Source organism: Littorina saxatilis, unplaced genomic scaffold, assembly GCF_037325665.1.
Source record: "Littorina saxatilis isolate snail1 unplaced genomic scaffold, US_GU_Lsax_2.0 scaffold_1231, whole genome shotgun sequence".
Classification (NCBI taxonomy): domain Eukaryota; kingdom Metazoa; phylum Mollusca; class Gastropoda; order Littorinimorpha; family Littorinidae; genus Littorina; species Littorina saxatilis.
Window position 1 is genome coordinate 2501 of NW_027126103.1, and position 11370 is coordinate 13870.

Sequence of the window (11370 nt, forward strand, 5' to 3'; positions counted from 1 at the left end):
ATCCAATTAATAGCGCCTGGTCGATGAAAACTGTGCATGCCCCGCACACGTTGCGTAAGGGATGGTGTATAACAGTGAGTTGAGCAATTTGCAGTGATTTCAAACAACAATCAGCTATTTTAATTCTAGTAATATCATACACCCGCAGTAACATCATATGCAACAACATTCGGAAATGGGAAATTTACAGTGATACTTTAAAACAGCTTCTTGAGCAGTGTGATAGTTTACAACACACCCTCAGTAATATCGTATGCAACAACATTCGGAAATGGGAAATGTACAGTAATACTTTAAAACAGCTTCTTGAGCAGTTTGATAGTTTACAGCACACCCTCAGTAATATCATATGTAACAACATTCGGAAATGGGAAATTTACAGTAATACTTTAAAACAGCTTCTTGAGCAGTGTGATAGTTCACAACCTTGACTTGAGCATTTTTAGTGATGATAATTATACAAGAGTGAGTTGAGCGTTTAACAGTTATATACTATACAACATAGATGATACACATTGCATTGATACTACAGCTTTGAGCTCAATAATTGACAGTGCTATCAGACAGGTTATGTTACACTGCAGCGCGTTAGCAATTTACAGTCATATTGTACAACGGCGAGCTGAACATTTGCAATGATATTATTCAACAGTGATTTGAGCAGTTGTGCTAATATATGGCACAACCACGAGTGTATTGCCTAAGGAAACATTAAATATAACAGTGAGCTGAGAATCTTCATTGATACTAGACAAGTTTCAATTAGTTTAGCTAGCAACGGCAGTGGTATAAGCAACAGTAAATTGAGCATGTACAGTAATAGTATTCAACGTCTGAGCATTTACAGTGATAGTATTCAACGCTTGAGCATTAACAGTTATAGTATTCAACGCCTGAGCATTAACAGTGATAGTATTCAACGCCTGAGCATTAACGGTGATAGTATTATAATCCTACAGCACTTGAAATTACACAACAGTGAGTAAGGTTAGCTGATGGGGTCTCTTTGGAACACTTAATTCAAACCGTATCACGCAACCTCATAATTTGCAACGCTAAACACAGTCCAGCGAATCAAGTTTTGACAGTCACTTTTTCATTTGAAAAATCACAATTTAGATAGGTTGGATCAAACAGGTTTATGGGAAGAGGGTTTGTCTTATGCTACAAACACAAAACTCCTGATGTTTTGGTTTTAGTTAGAAGCTGTTGCCAAAAAATAATGATCGACAAACATCATCCTTAATGAATAGGATTCGCGCTGCGTCCATCGCTTGGGGAGGGTCGCACATTTTGGGATGGCCTATTACGGATGAAAGTAGTGGAATTCCACCTCTAAAGTGTTGGATGAGGAGTCTTGGTTTGGGAAGCACACGTTGGTCTCACTGCCAGGATTGGGTTGCGTCCGTAACCGTATTTTCTCTTGGCTGATGTCAGCCGTGCCTGAAGCAATCTCAGTTGGCACAATCATTGGGCGTTTGGTAACTGGGCAGTTGATGATGACGTAAAACGGTTATGACGCAGATTTTCGTTGTAGTGCAATATTGTTTGGCCAAGCGTGGAGGGAAATACTGGTGAATCTGAAAGTTGATGCTGTATCGTGGACGTGGTTGTTTGACAGATTCTCTGTTTCTCTGTGTCTATATGACTGTATGTCTGTATGTCTGTCTGTCTGCTTGCCTTTTTGACTGTCTATCTCTATGTATGTCTGTGTGTCTGTCTGTCCCGCTCTCTCTTTCTCCATCTCTCTCTCTCTCTTTTTCTCTCTCTCACACTCTGAGAATCCCCCCTCTCTCTCTCTCTCTCTCTCTCTCTCTCTCTCTCTCTCTCTCTCTCCCTCTCACTCTCACTCTCACTCTCACTCTCTCTCTCTCTCTCTCTCTCTCTCTCTCTCTCTCTCTCTCTCTCTCTCTCTCTCTCTCTCTCTCTCTCTCTCTCTCTCTCTCGCGCACAGCCGGTAACTCTTTATGTCTGTGACTTTCTTGTCCGCACATCCTCTAACCCACCGCCACCCACCCCAGTCTCTTTTCTCCAAATTAGTTTGCATCATACAGTCTTAATGGAGCCCACCTACTAATGGTGCTTTCCATGTGACTGCCTGCTTCCCTTTAGCGATGACGTTCAACATCAGATAACAAAACACGGCTAGTTCAAAGACTTCCAAAAAATAAACACTAATGCTTGTGTTCGCAGGTCTTCTACGACCTTTGCATTATAATTATTATCATTATTTCATATTCGTGGTTTTTTTTGATTCAGTGGAAATTGTGGCTTCCTGTGATATTTGATTTTGAACTTCGTGGGTGTTGTTTTTTTCTTCTCGTGATCGAATTCTTTTGCTTTTCTTTCTTTTTTTCTTTCTTTCTTTCTTTTTTTCTTTCTTTTTTTCTTTCTTTCTTTCGTTCTTTCTTTCTTTCTGTCTTTTCTTCTTGTTGGACCTCTTCACCTATTGTGTGCGTTCCTCTTCTGGGTCTTTTTCTTTTTCTGCTTCATCTTGTAATGATTATTACATTTTGAATTCTTTCTCAACCTGTCGGTTGATCTTTCTCTCTGTTCTCTCTCTTTTTCGTGTGTTGTCCAATGTTTGCTCTAGTGTTCCAGTTAATCTTTTCTTTGCTTAATCAATCTACTTCTGTGGAGTTGTTCTTCCCCTTCTTCTTCTCGTAGCAAGAAGACTTTTTTGTCTTTATTTTAAATGTACTTTTGTTCGTGAATGAAATTTCAGCCGCTAGATTTCCAGTACTGTGAGGGGGAGGGGGGGAAGGGCAGAGAGAGAATGAGATACGGAGGAGGAGACCCTCGCATTCAATTCTTGTCTTATCTTTCTCCTGACTCTATTTGCTGTCAAGTTGAAATGTCAACACCGTCATTACTTGCCGCCAAGGAGGAAGAATTATTGATTCCATACAATATGCTCTTCCTGAATTTGATAACGAAAAGGATTCACCAGGCAGGCCCCCATCTCACGCCGATCTCCGATGACACTTTGGTCGATAAGTCGTATGATTTTCAATTAACTTTCGTTCTCACTTGTGTCTTTTTGTTTTTCATTTGATGGTTTTCTTCTTCCTGCGAATGTGGGGGAAAAAACGTTGCTAGCTTTAGCTTTTTTGACTCCACGCCGAAGAGCCATCTGGGTTCACGTTCATTGCGTGTGTGTGTGTATTTGTGTGTGTGTGTGTGTGTGTGTGTGTGTGTGTGTGTGTGTGTGTGTGTGTGTGTGTGTGTGTGTGTGTGCTGGTGTGTGTGTGTGCGTGCGTGTGTGGGAATATGTGTCTGTCAGTCTGACTGTCTGTCTCTGCGTTATATACCTCTGTTTGTCTGTGTGACTGTTCATCAGTCTTCCTTATCCCTCTCTTTGCTTGTGCGTGTTTCGATGGATATTGTGTTCGTTTACAGAAAATACCAGTAATTATGACAGGTTTCAAAAAGTCATGCATTCGTCGAGTTCTGTCAGTTTCAAATTCTCAGAAAATCTCAGGCATTCCATTCAGTAAAGCCGCCAATCTGCGGACAAAATATTCAAGGCTTTCGCGTGCATACCCTCAAAAGCCGCTATCTCTTTTACGCTTAAAGAAAGGCAGCATCATTCTCCTTCTGTCACTGCAAATTTAGCGTTCTTTCCTCCAATGCTGTTATTATTCTACTCTGCACTCAACTGGCGCAATCTGCCATGCGCGTTAAGTTTGTTTTGTTTTGTTTGTCATTCTTTTCCCCTCTTATTTCCCCTCGAATTTTCCTCTGTTTTTCCATATTTGCTTGAGCATTTCTCTCATTACGAGTTCTGACAGGCGAACGCGCTGGAGCATTGTGCCCAAGCGGTTCAGGAGGGGTTTGAGATCTCAATCAGTGTGTCAGGCCATTTTTGGCTGCAACGGCGCTCTGTCGCAATTCAGCTCGCCTTGAAGGGGTCGAATTCGTCCAGTAGCACCCATACCAGCGACACCCAACTAGGCGACCCCATTATTGGCGACGCTCAGAGCGACTCCAGTGCATATAGAGAGACGTGATTGGCTGCTATTTATCACAATTCAGCTCGCCTTGAAGGGGTCCAATTCATCTAGTACCACCCATAACTGCAACACCCAACTAGGCGACCCCATTATTGGTGACGCTGAGCGACTCCAGTGCATATAGGGAGACGTGATTGGCTGCTATTTGTCGCAATTCAGCTCGCCTTGAAGGGGTCGAATTCGTCCTGTACCACCCATAACAGCGACCCCCAACTAGGCGACCCCATTATTGGCGACGCTGAGCGACTCCAGTGCATGTAGGGAGACGTGATTGGCTGCTATGTGTTGCAGTCAGTTATAAAAGGGTCGATACTTTCTACTCGTGTTGTTACCCAATACTGAATGACCCTCTTACCAGCGAAGATGAGCGATGTCCGCACAAAGCGGGTAAAATCATAGGCTTTAATCGCGTTGTGACGCGCCTAGGGCTGGGATGTTCGACGTCGACCATGTCACTTCCACTTTCCAAACTAACAATGAAATCTAAGAATGGGCTACCCTATGATTTAAGATGATGAGCGATTTCCGTACAAAATGTGTACCGTTATTGACATTAGGCGCGCTTTAACGTCTCTGAGACCGAAGAGGTCGAATTCGACCATTTCTCGAAACAGGCGACCTAACATTAACACCGGGCGACCCCGTAACCGGGATTTTGAACGACTTCCACACAGGCCCAGCGACGCTAAGTTTAGCGATTGTTTATTAATGACGACTTTTCACAATTTTCGCATTAACAATAAAAAGGCTGAATAAAGCCAATTTAGGGGAAGGGAAGTTCATGCAATGAATGTCAATATAAAGGAAAACTCCGTTGCTGTGATTGACGTTTCAAAATATTGTCCAAAAACGAAAGATTTCTCCAGCAAGAGGTGCTCCATTTTTCGTGCAGCCCAACTCTGTGTGAGATCGCCCATTGCGGAGTCGCCCATTTCGGATGAGTGTGTGTGTGTGTGTGTGTGTGTGTGTGTGTGTGTGTGTGTGTGTGTGTGTGTGTGTGTGTGTGTGTGTGTGTGTGTGTGTGTGCGTGTGTGCGTGCGTGCGTGCGTGCGTTCGTGCGTCTGTGCTTTCCCGTCGAATTCCACCCCATCAGCGCATGTTGATGGGAGGGATTGAGGTCGTAGGCTGACAGAACGTGGGGGGTGTCCTCCCATTCCGGGCAGGGGCTAGTTGGCTGTAGAATTGAGGCCAGCTTTCCTCCCTGACCTCGCACAGGACTAGTGTCCTCACCGTTGCATGTAGCCGTCACACAGGAAAGTTTTAGAATCATCTACTTATTACCCTGCTTCACCGGCCATGGAATGGTCGAGGGGAGCGGGGAATGGGTGCAAGGAATAGGAGAGACAAGAGAAGACAAAGTTCTTATCGGAATATTTCGTGCAAACAACGTTGTTGTTTTATGACGGGCGAGACGCACTGTTCGTAACAATACTCGTCTGGTATTTGGTAGTATCTTGGGTAGGAGGCACAGTGTATGTAAGCCCTTCGGACCTACTGCTTCTTTATTCAGTCGTCCTCCCTTCGTTGCAGCGTTGGTTTCTTTGTGCTATATCTCAGAAGATACGCTAAATTGTAAGGTTATTTGCTGCGCCAGATGTTCTTTGCGGTAGTTTCTGTCTTAAAAGAACGACGAACGTTCTTTGTCCGATTCTTCCGATGGCAATAGATGTTAGAAGCGGAACGGCTGTGTTTCCGATGGCCATGCTGGCACCAAGCTGGCACCAAGCTGGCACCAAGCTGCACCACTTTTCTTCTTGTTCTTGTTCTTGTTCTTCGTCTCTTGTTATTTTAATTTTTTTTAAATGTTTTTATTCTCTTTTTGTGGAGTTTAAAAAAAATGTGTTTACATGTATATGCTATACATTATAAGACATCACCTAACAAGGGGACAAAAACATAAAACAGAACACACTTGGACAATTACAACACACATGGGGTGGGTGGGTGGGTGGGGGGGGGGTGATCAGGGCTTGGTGGTCACAGTAGCAAAAATATGTAAAAAAAATCATTTTAAAAAAAGTACCTAAGGGTTACATCAAAACATGCGCCAATCCGTGTACAATTTATTTAATATATTATTCATAATTGCGTTATACTTTTCACAAATAAATCTTTGCTTAATCGTTGTTGTTGTTGGTGTTGGTGTTGTTGGTGTTGTTGTTGTTGTTTGTTTGTTTCAACATTGGAAAACAAGCGCAGTAAGCTGACGATAGGGGAAGCGATTAGTGTAGGAGTCACGAACTTTCACAGTTATGTCCCCCTTGTTTTCTCCGGTTTTTCCCTCGCTCTTCTCCTTTCACCTTTAACGTTCTTCCTAACGATTATGGCTTTGACTCTTCAGGCTTTCTCCCATTTATTTGCTGCAGATTTTTATTTTTATTTTTGTTAAGGGACAGCGTTCAAGCCCTAGCTTGGCAGACTTTTGCATAAATATTGGATGGCGTAGCTTTGGACAGGAATGGGATTCTATCGTTTGGATTGATGTTTTTCCTGACTGCGCCAAACCTTGTCCCTTTCTGTTGACAATCCGGTTTGAAGCACTGAATGCATAAGCTGGCGCCACCTTTTTATTTTCTTATTTTCCTGTGTACGGTTATTAGTGTTCGGCAAAGAACAGAAGTTTCTATTTTGTGTTCCAAATGTTCGTTAAGTGTGAGAATGGGTATATGAATCTTTCCTTTCGTTAGGCAGGCCTCGCTTTTATTTCATTGTGCATATAGTGGATATCGACATAATTTTCTGTAGTCTCGCCTCCCCCTTCCTCCCTCCCCCCCCTCCCTTCCTCCCTCATGTTAAATCCGACCGAAAATGTATTGTTTTCTTATTGTTTCGTCTATCGTCAACAGCGAGTTTCCAGCGTGGAACGCAACGTAGACGCTCCCCGCCACTCCCCCCCCCCCCGCCCCGTGTGCATTTTGTGTTGCTGATGTTCTTCCGGTCACTATTGTACCTCCATGTAAACGAACTTGACATATTGTGTGTTATTTCTTATGCTTAATTATTAGTTTGGATATGCCGATGATACAGGTGGACATTTATATTGAATGTAAACTGTTTTGTGCACCAACAATTTGACAGAAACGTTTGAAAAACAAATCATTCGAGACAACTTTTTAACTATTGTACAATTATTCGCAAGAAATGGAAGGGAGATATAAATGAGGAATTGGAATGAACAGGATTTTCTTTTTCGGTAACAAAAACCAGCAGTCAGTCGCAGACGTTTTAACTGGACGGTGTTTTTTCTTCTCTCATTTGTCTCTCTAATAATGTGTTTTTAAACATCAATGATTATTACAAGGTTTTCCATCATTCTATTTAAGATCTCTTTGTTTGTTCTTTGTTTCTCCTTCGTTTGTTAATATGCCGTCTTTCTAAACTGCTCCTATATGAATCAACATTCCAGCGGCATGGCGCTGTAATTTGTCTCTTGAATTCGTCAAGATTGTTCTGCTGCTAGACAGTCTGTTTGTCTGTGTAACCCACTTCGCTGTCACGTGGTAACATACGTCATCCTTCTCCCCTTCCCAATAAGCCCCACGTTTCCGGCCCAGTAAACCCAGGGTCGTAGCACAGCCCGCAGCTAGCGTCATATCCGGCTTTGATTAAAACTGGACTGATATCGTCTGCAAAACCGCGGAGAACTCAAGAGATCGGATATGGATATTTTAAGAGCTGGCACCATTTGGGCTCTCTCTCCCTCTCACTATTTGCTGTTTGTCTGATGTAGGCGTGAGGTTTGGGATGGCTTGGAACAAAGAGGGAGGGGGAGGGCTGCTGGGGGTGGAGGGGCGTGCGTGGGGTCATTGGTGGGGTGTTGGTGTCTTTTATTAGATTGTACAGTATCGACCGAATAAGTTGGCGAAGGCCGGACTGTTGTGTGTTTGTTTGTTTGCTTGTTTTTGTTTCTTGTTTTAATTGCATTCTCTGTTTCTCCGTTTGTTTTGTTCTGTGTGTAATTATTTGTGTTGTTATTTTTATGTTATTGTTATTTTGTTTGTGTGTGTGTGTGTGTGTGTGTGTGTGTGTGTGTGTGTGTGTGTGTGTGTGTGTGTGTGTGTGTGTGTGTGTGTGTGTGTGTGTGTGTGTAGGGGGGGGGTGTTGTCTTTTTCATCGGGTGGGGAAGAAGGAAGTGGAATGTGCTTATTTTGTTCTTGTTTTCAAGAAGAACTGCAATCTTAGCTCTGAGCGACAGCAATGGCAACCCTGTTTTCCTCCTGTCACAAGTTAGTGAGACAGTATTCGTGTTTGGCGGGGTAAGTTCCAGGATTTCGCTTCAACATTCCAGACACATTTGTGTGGAGCTCATCTCACTGACCAATCTATGACGTATAAAAAGCGTCGACTTTTAGAATCTTGGATTAACCTGTTAATGTCCGGCAAGCTGGTCTTTAGGAGAGCAGAAACTGGGAGCATGGTGTAAGGCCGCCGGTCTGTACCATCCCTCCTATAGTTTCCAAGGGTCAGAATAGACCGATTGTATGTTTGAAACCCGAGAGCGTAGATTCACCTCATTTCTGATGGTTTCTTGTTACCTTCTTTTTGTTTGTGAGAGACTGAAATCTGGTGAATTATTATAACTGTAAGAGACTGCATTGAGGTGCAATATCATATTCGATGCATTACAGTCAAGTTGACAGTTTGTTGCAAAGGTGTTTCATGAAAAGAATAAGAATAAGAATACTTTATTATCTCATAGAGAAATTCAGGCGTGGTACTTAACAATGATACAAACAGGACATTGTTTTTACATAAGACATATAGCACTATATAACAGGGCAGGTTATAAACACACCTCCCACAGTCACCTAGGATGTGCGAGGGGAATTTCAAATAGTTTCCTGAAGAGCACGCATTAGTCTGATCATCCCAATTTGAAGGCAGAAACAAACTGCTAATAGGATATTAAAAATAATGAGCAAAGCGATAAGCAGTGGCAACCAAGTTTACCCGTGAAGATTAAGATATTACAAAAAGCTGAACAAACATATTTAATCAGCAAAATATGTGACCCTCCACCACGAAATGAGTCGCATGTCACCTCGCGCGGTTCTGCGCTAGGCTTGATATAAGTCCGGGGAGTGTCTGGTAACAGCGTGAGGGTCACCTTAGTCACAGGCTTATAACTCAAACAGTTTTCGCTCTTTTCTAAAACGGGTTTCACCACTGGATAGAGCATAAAAAACTCTTTAGGAAAATGTAAAAATATAAAAATCATGCAAAGGTGACATACGACTCATTCCGTGGTGGAGGGTCACATATTACAAGACAACAACCCAGCTAACTAACGAGCAATAGAAACCTCAAACCAGCCAACTAAGGCATTAAATAAGCGCGCTAAAAGCTGCTTAATTGTGACGTTGGAAGGAACACTCCCCCGCACACACAAAAAGGCCTCCCTTCCCCTTCTCTCCTTCTTCACTTTAATCCTCCTTCGGCTGATCTGTAACGAAGATTTCTAGTGTTTGAGGATGTCTGAGATGTTGACTTCGACGATCAGGAAACAGGAAGGGGGCAAGCACACTCAGCACACAAGCACGACAAGACGGTGATGCTGAAAGCCCTAGAGGACCCTCTGGGAATTTCGCTAGCACACCGTCTGCTGAATGTTCCGTTGCATGCATCCAATCAGTGGCGGGCTGTGAGACGGCGAGGAGCGGGGACGATGGTGGCGGTTTTTAAGGGGGAAGTCATCTAAATCCGAGCAAAAACAGTCCTTGTTTGTAAATGTCTTTGTGGCCGTATATCTGTGATGATTCTTATGATGGTTGTACTGTTTTGTTTCTAGTAACCGAGAAGCGTGGACGATGGTGGCGGGTTTTAAGGGGGAATTTAAGTAATCTAAATCTGAGCAAATGCAGTCCTTGCTTGTACATATCTATATGGTCTTATATCTGTGTTAATTCTGTTGATGTTTGTACCGTTTTTGTTTCTAGTAGCCGAGGGTTCTTTATGGGACCATGCTCGTTGTATACTGACGGCTGAAACATTTGGAACTGGCTAATGAATAAAGTGTATTGTTTACCCAGTTTAAGTACATAAATTGAGTAATTGTGTGCTGTCACGTGAGGGTTCGTTTTATTGCCGAAGATGTTAAGAGTGCCTTCGTAAATGTCTTCATTAGTGAGCCTAATATTCCTTTTTTCGAAGGTGATATAAGCGAAAAATGAATTCTGACCGCCATTTATGTTTTTGTTTTTTTCAAAATGTGAACGTTTTCGTGCCATTTTTGAAATCAATACGTACCTAGGCAGGTGCAGTGGCAGGTAGAGGAATTGTTGCGGTGATAACGTCCGACCTGTCAGTTTCTCATTGGTCAAACTGTGCACCTAATCTGGTCAACGTAATTACTTCAGTCATCAACCATCGATTTAAACGCACCGAATATAATATCCAAAATAAAGCTTAGATGCTCAGGAACATAACAGTAGCTAAAGCATGAACACTTGTCCAGAAATAAAAATATAGGAATCCATGAAACACGGTGACCAAGTTCCCACCAAGTGTTAGATGCTCTCCACCTTAAGGTGGAATTAAGGGTCATGCACCGGCTGTCCTCCACTTTGTGTGATTGCTCGCGCCTCCCTCGGAGGGACAATTTGAGTCTGTTATTGGATCATTGCAATCAATAAATAATGTTTATCTGCGATTGCGAAAGTTTTGGCTAGTGTGCATCACATGGGGAGAAAAGGAAGTGTGGATTCAGAAGTGTTGAAAAGAGATCCCTCTCTTTCTCGCTCTGTCTCTCCGTATCTGTCTCTCCGTATCTGTCTCGGTCTCGGTCTCGGTCTCGGTCTCGGTCTCTCTCTCTCTCTCTCTCTCTCTCTCTCTCTCTCTCTCTCTCTCTTTCTCTCTCTCTCTCTCTCTCGCCCCTCTCTCTCTCTCTCTCTCTCTCTCTCTCTCTCTCTCTCTCTCTCTCTCTCTCTCTCTCTCCGTCCCCCCTCTCTCTCTCTCTCTCTCTCTCTCTCTCTCTCTCTCTCTCTCTCTCTCTCTCTCTCTCTCTCTCCACTGTTGAACTGTTTATGCCGTTCCATTTTTTTCTTGTACCTCTCATTCAAGATGCTTGTGAATACGCAGGATCTCATTGGCCGAAATGGAACAAAACATTCATGTGTCAATGAACAGTATTGATTAGACCCTGTTTGCTATGCATTTAAAGACACTGTAAGGCTTAGTAACTGTTAACGGGTCGGAACGAGTAGATTTGGTACATTAAGCTTGATTTTAAAGATACAAACCTTCCGGTGTAAACCATCTTCTCGACCATTAAATATCCCTCCAGACTTTTAGACGGGAGAGGAGCGTTCTTTCATGTGTACATACATGCCAAAAATATAAAAGCTGGCTGTTTCTTTTC